Source organism: Aplidium turbinatum, chromosome 4, assembly GCF_918807975.1.
Source record: "Aplidium turbinatum chromosome 4, kaAplTurb1.1, whole genome shotgun sequence".
NCBI classification, from domain to species: Eukaryota; Metazoa; Chordata; class Ascidiacea; order Aplousobranchia; family Polyclinidae; genus Aplidium; species Aplidium turbinatum.
In genome coordinates this window covers 7,739,147-7,745,677 of record NC_137475.1, presented here as the reverse complement: position 1 = coordinate 7,745,677, position 6,531 = coordinate 7,739,147, and the positions used below count along the sequence as shown (strand labels likewise).

At 40.4% G+C, this 6,531-nt stretch overlaps 1 non-coding gene across 1 annotated transcript; it reads left to right on the top strand.

Moving 5' to 3' along the window:
- Positions 1 to 5,644: 5,644 nt before the first annotated feature.
- On the top strand, positions 5,645 to 5,718 carry Trnan-guu (transfer RNA asparagine (anticodon GUU)). Its single transcript has one exon. It is a non-coding gene; the product is annotated as a tRNA-Asn (tRNA).
- The last annotated feature ends 813 nt before the right edge of the window (positions 5,719 to 6,531 follow it).

Sequence of the window (6,531 nt, the reverse complement as noted above, 5' to 3'; positions counted from 1 at the left end):
AAAATTATAGAAATTGTATGTTTCCGCATCAAATGGTTTGATATGCTTCTAAACAGCTGATATTAGTCCCTCGGCATCACAATTGATGAAAATGGTTGTTTTAATGTCTATTTTATAGCATATCGTATATGTCGTAGTATCATTGTTCATATATGTTTAGCTTTTTCTTTCTTTTTAATTGATTTTCAAATTTTCTGGCCCCCCCCGAAAAAAACTCTTAGATTCGCGCCTGCATGACACAGTTGCATATACAAACTAAATATTTATTTTTTATTTTGGGGCGCAACTGCATCATTTTAATTTGGGTAGTTTTATAAAAGTAACCAAACAAAGTTAAGCAACACCACAACATTAACATTACATTACATTAAACAGGTACAGTAGAACATTTTTTCGTTAAATGTTGTGGTGTTGCTTAGCTATGTCCGTTTATGGTTGAAAAAGTACTGTAACCTCTCCACCCGAATTGTTTTATAAAAGTATTCACCAGATTTATATAAATTCATATTTTGTAGTTGCCCAAATCAAGATGATGCATTTATGGATATTAGGCCTATGAAAAAAATTAAAGACTATGTAAATTTTGATGCCGAGGCAACTGCATCATGCCAATTTGGGCAGTATTATAAATAGACTATGATCAGATAACTTCATATTTTCTTGTTGCCCAAATCTAAACGATACAGTTAATGGGAAAAAATAATGAATTTGTTCATTTTGGGGAAACTGCCTCACGCTAATTTGGGCAGTTGCATAAACAGACTAATCAGAAAATGTCATGTTTTCAGCTGCCCAAATCAACACGATGCATTTGTGAAAATTAATAAAATTAGCTATATAGCAAATTTTGTGTTTTGATTTGGGCAGACTCACAAAAGTATTAGAGCCATATTTTGGTGGCTGCCCAAATTGGCATGATGCAGTTGGTTAAATGCATTTCGTAGCCTACTACAGTTTGATCACCATACAATACATCAATACGGGTGCGCCAAATGAAAATTTTGCGGCACATTTTTTGTGCAAATAAGAGGCTGTACGTAGTTTGATAGGTAAAAGATATTAATTTGTAGTTTTTCTTAATTCATGCAATTTTGAAGCTTTTCATATAGCAATTTTTGCCCTAATAATTTCAAGATTTTGCCCGAATTTGCGATGTTTTGAAACAACAGGGGGGGGCAGCTGCCCCCCCTTCCCCCCTGGCTCGTACGGCTATGCGCTCAGGTAACTATGTTTTATTTCTCTATGGTTCAACAAAGCAAACTCTCTACCCAAGCTTTATAATGCATTTTGAAGAGCAAATTTAAAAAGGCCAAATTTAAGGCTAAATCTAAAAAAAGGCCAAATGTATAATTTGTAAGGCCAACAGACTCTTAAAAAAGGACAATCTGGCAACCCTGTTTCTGTAAGCTGTATGTATACTATTTGTAACTTTATCATTTGTCAGAAGCTTGTCAAACAAGAGCTAACGAGACTGTTCAGCGCAAGGTGGGTAGGAGAATGCCCTTTTCAGGGCACAGCAGTGCTCGCACTGTCGAAAAGTATCGGCGACCCACCGTAGGCTACTGCAGCTGAACACCGAGGACATCACGGCCAGCAAGCTCAGCATCATCGAGCACCTGGTCACCAAGCATCAAGCCCTCATCATCCTCCTCCAGGACTCCAGGAGACCCATCTTGCGTGGGTCCGGCTTAACCAGTGGCGTAGCCAAGGGGGGGGGGGGGGGGGGGTTGGGGGTTACAACCCCCCCCTTTGGCACGCGTGTGACGTCACGATATTGAGAATGATGCTTTCAGTTTAAAAAAAAATTGCCTAATTTTAAACAAAATTGCATTAAAAGAGCGAGTTTTGCCAATACCAAACATTCAAACATCTCAGCCAGGAATTAGCAACAAAAAATCACAGTGACTTAGCTTTTTTTCCAAAAAATGCCGAAGAAAACATGATCTTATCCTCTTGCTATGCTACCGGACAACACCATTTTACAGGAATATTCGTACCCACACTTTTGTTGAAAATGCTCTCAGAATGCACCAAATTCAAAGTAATTTTTCAAAATTTTCTGGAGGAGGCCCCCCAGACCCCCCGCCGTTGGGTGGTCAAACCCCCCCCCTTTCAAAATTTCTGGCTACGCTACTGGGATTAACCACCTACGAACCGGCGTCGGTCGCTTGCGCTCAGACATGTGCAGATGGGGCCTGACTTCCTCACCGGGATGCAAGTGTGGTGCCACAGACCGGACAGTAGACCATGTCGTCCATGACTGCCCAATCCACTAACCACCACATGGAACGCTTGGACTGAAGGCCCTGGATGACGAGACTGTCGACTGGCTGATGACCTCATGCCCAAACATATACAGTCGACTCCGCTTAATTCGAACACTTTGGTTCCGCTCACTTTTGGCCGAATTAAGCGGAGAAACGGCTTTGTCCGAATTAAGCGGAAAATCAATTGTTCGTTTCATGTTAGGCTATGCGTAAAGGCAGACAACGCATTAAAAATACCGTGCTGCTGTTGCGTAATAAATAAATTGCAGCTGCGCTATAGGCCTACTGCAGTAATTGGCACTGATCGCATAAAACGCACAAGAATTATCCCTTCTGGTTAGTTGTATTCACTAGCGTACGCAGGGTGGGCCATTGGGCCATGCCCCTCCTTAAAAATGTTTTAGTAACTTAGTTAACGACGTAGATAAAGGCATTTAATACGTTTTGGATTGCACTCTCAAAGCAATTAACAATGTTTTTCTATAGTATAGACTAAGCCAATGCGAAATACATGGCCCAATCCACCAACCCCACCCCAAGTATGCCAATGTAGCATAGTGTTCTGTAAGCCTATTATAGTGAGAAAGAAAAGGATAAAGTCTAAACTAAAACCATACTAGGATATCATGAAGACGTCTGAGATATCAATGGCCAGTGGCGTAGCTAAGGGGGTTTGGGGGTTACAACCCCCCTTTGGCACGCGTGTGACGTCACGATATTGAGAATGATGCTTTCAGTCTATTTATGCTTGGGAATGATGCTTTCAGTCTAAAAAGACTTGCCTAATTTTAAACAAAACTCCATTAAAAGAGCGAGTTTTGCCAATACCAAGCATTCAAACATCTCAGCCAGAAATTAGCAACAAGAAAACATAGAGACTTAACTTTATTTCCGAAAAATGACGAAGAAAACATGAACTTATCTATTTGCTATGCCACCTGACAGCACCTTTTTACCGGAATATTCATACCCACATTTTTGTTGAAAATGCTCTCAGAATGCACCAAATTCAAAGTAATTTTTCACATTTTTCTGGGAGAGGCCCCTCAAGCTTAGACCTCCGCCGCTGGGTGTCGTTTTAGGCGAAAACGCCGTCGGGCTTCGCCCGTCGGTCGCCAATCTCCCTCCCCCTTTCAAAATTCCTGGCTACGCTACTGTCAATGGCCTCCCCCTTGAGAAAATCCTGAGTACACCACTGGTTGTATTGTAGCCAGGCCCGCAACCAGCAAATATTTTCGGGGGGGGGGGGAGCATTTAATTTTTATCAAAAAACAAACATTAAAATGATGCATTGTGACATTTTTATGTTAATGTCCACGCCCATTGATAGAGTGTGTGGCACTACCATGTTACGGTTCAGTGGTCATAACTTATGTCAATCACGTTTTTGTTTAGTACAGCATTAAAGGAAACTAGCCTTTGTAACCTTTTCTCATTTAGCTATGACTACCAGTACCCAAGGAAGAAAATTACAATATCACAGTAATGTGTTCAGTTGGTTACAAGTAAAATACAACATCTGTAGGCTACGAACTGCATTGGCACGACTGGAGTCATAAATTAATCAATAACATATATTTACATCAACATAAACAAACAGATACATATGAATAAACTCAACACGGTAATTACAAATTACAATCCTGAAACATTTTGTTGGCTCAGCAAGTTTTTATGTTTGTAGGCCCAAAGAAGTTGACTTTGCAAATGCAAAATGACATTTTAATTTAGAGCATAATGTCTAACTTTCTACTTGATTTGGCAAGTTCGTATAACACCAATTCCGCGCTTGGAATTTGAGTACGATGGATTTGCATGAGAGCTGGTCCAGAAAGCCTGTCCTGCCCCATAGTGCTTCTAAGGTAACTTTTCAAGCGTCGTAGACAGCTAAATGTTCTTTCTGCAGAAGTAATTGTGACTGGAAGTGTAGCCAAAATTATCAAGAGTTTGTAAATGTTTGGATAAAACTCTTTTTGGGATTCTATTGCTGACACCGCATCAATCGCACTTGCTGGCCTTTCACTTTCAAGAATTCATTTAAAATCAGATTTACAAATGCCTAAGCCCAACTGAGTAGCTTATTCACCACGCTATCGCAGCTGCTTTTGATCTCGAATTATTTAGTTGTTTTTAAACGCTTTTTATGGTGATGATGGATGCTGACATTATGTATACGCTAACGAAACAGATAATGATAAATGAGGATGCCAGCCTAATTTATCGAACAAAATTGTTAGTAGCCTATAGCTTCCAACCAGCGTAGCCTACTTTCGGTTTCGATAGTCTACACACTCTACACTACTACAGTACGTGCACGGACATTTTGCCGAAAGGACATTTTGCCGAAAGACATTTTGCCGAAAGACATTTTGCCGAAAGGACATTTTGCCGACAGGACTAATTACCGAATTCTATAATTTCGTCAATTTGTCTAATCGGCATTTAGTCCTTTCGGCAATTAGTCTTTCGGCAAAATGAGTTTCGAAAAAATGTCTATTCGGCAAAATGTCTTTCGCCAAAATGTCCTTTCGGCAAAATGTCCTTTCGACAAAATGTCCGGGTACTCTACAGGCCTACAGTATGGCTGTACGTGTACGGCGTATAGTAGGGCCTACAGTTCATTAAAACGCTTAAAAAATTTTCAAAAAATTTCGGGGGGGCAAATGCCCCCCATGCCCCCCCTGGTTGCGGGCTTGATTGTAGCCTACAGTATTTCGATACCAAGAGATTCAACGAATATATCACTGTGTAACACACACATATAAGGTTGAAATAGTAGGCTACAGTAATTCTTCAAATACTGTGTCCTGTGTCCGAATTGACGGGAGTTTTTTACTTGCCATTTTTACTTTTGTTCCGTTCCCTACCAATTTGGCCGAATAAAGCTGTTGTCTGGGTTATCCGGTGTCCGAATTAAGCGGAGTCGACTGGAGTCCGGAAGAACACAGCTCAAGTCATACGACGAAGAAGAATACTTTATCATTGCTATCAGGCGCGATACTAAGAGTTTTTTTCGGGGGGGGGCCAGAAAATTTGAAAATCAATTAAAAAGAAAGAAAAAGCTAAACAGATATGAACAATGATACTACGACATATACGATATGCTAGAAAATAGACATTAAAACAACCATTTTCATCAATTGTGATGCCGAGGGACTAATATCAGCTGTTTAGAAGCATATCAAACCATTTGATGCGGAAACATACAATTTTTCACAAAATTTCGGGGGGGCCCGGGCCCCCTGGGCCCCCCCCATAAATCCGCGCCTGATTGCTATAGCTATTCGATAAAGAAAAATTAAATTGAATCGCGAATTAAAAAAAGTAACTGCGGTCTGTGTTGATTATATCAAAACAATTTCCACTTGAGACGCGCGGTCTCTGTGGCGCAATCGGTTAGCGCGTTCGGCTGTTAACCGAAAGGTTGGTGGTTCGAGCCCACCCAGGGACGCGGTTTTTTTGAAAATGTCGTTTGTGCTGTACTCAATTTCTTTTTTTTTTGTCAGAATGCAGAAACATGTAATTGTGAAAAAAAGTAACAAAACCAACAAAAGGAAAAGGTGGCAAATCCTGTATAGCTTACATAGACAGCCAACGCAACCTCCACTCCATTTCTCGTAATCTCTGCTCTCCATCTTGACATAGAACGTCGATTGCAGCAAGTCATAACCACAGAGCCGTGTGAGTAATATCTCCCCCCCGCAAAATCCCTATGTAGGGCTGTAGGGAACCCAGCATGGGGCTAAGGGGGCTCAAGCCCTCCCTAAACCTGCCACCAAAAATGAAGTTTTTCTATATTCCCCTTTTATATGAATAAGGTTAGATATGAATAAGACACAACAATACAACAGGGCTGAGCATTATAACAATATATTTTAAATATTTACAAATAGTTTTAATCGTCGAATGTTTTCGGCATAATTTGAGCCCTTATCAGGAACCTGAAAATAGTTATAAAAATGCAATAAATTTCAACTTCTTGAAGGTAAAATTACATTAGGAAGGAAAAGGCAACTACATCATAAATAACTACAGAAAAATTGCACCACAGAGAACGTGATAGGCTACATCAAGAAAATGTTGAGGAGAATGGACGCGACTCCAGCAAATAATTGTTTAAGTCAGGGTGGTCCAAGACTGCAAACATGAAGGGCCACATTAGGGTCTGAGAAAAACTTCACGGGCCGCATAGTGAGAAATGATAACGCGTTGCTGAAAGTAGAAACGTTGTTAAATAAACACTTAACTAGGTTGCGATTTTGAA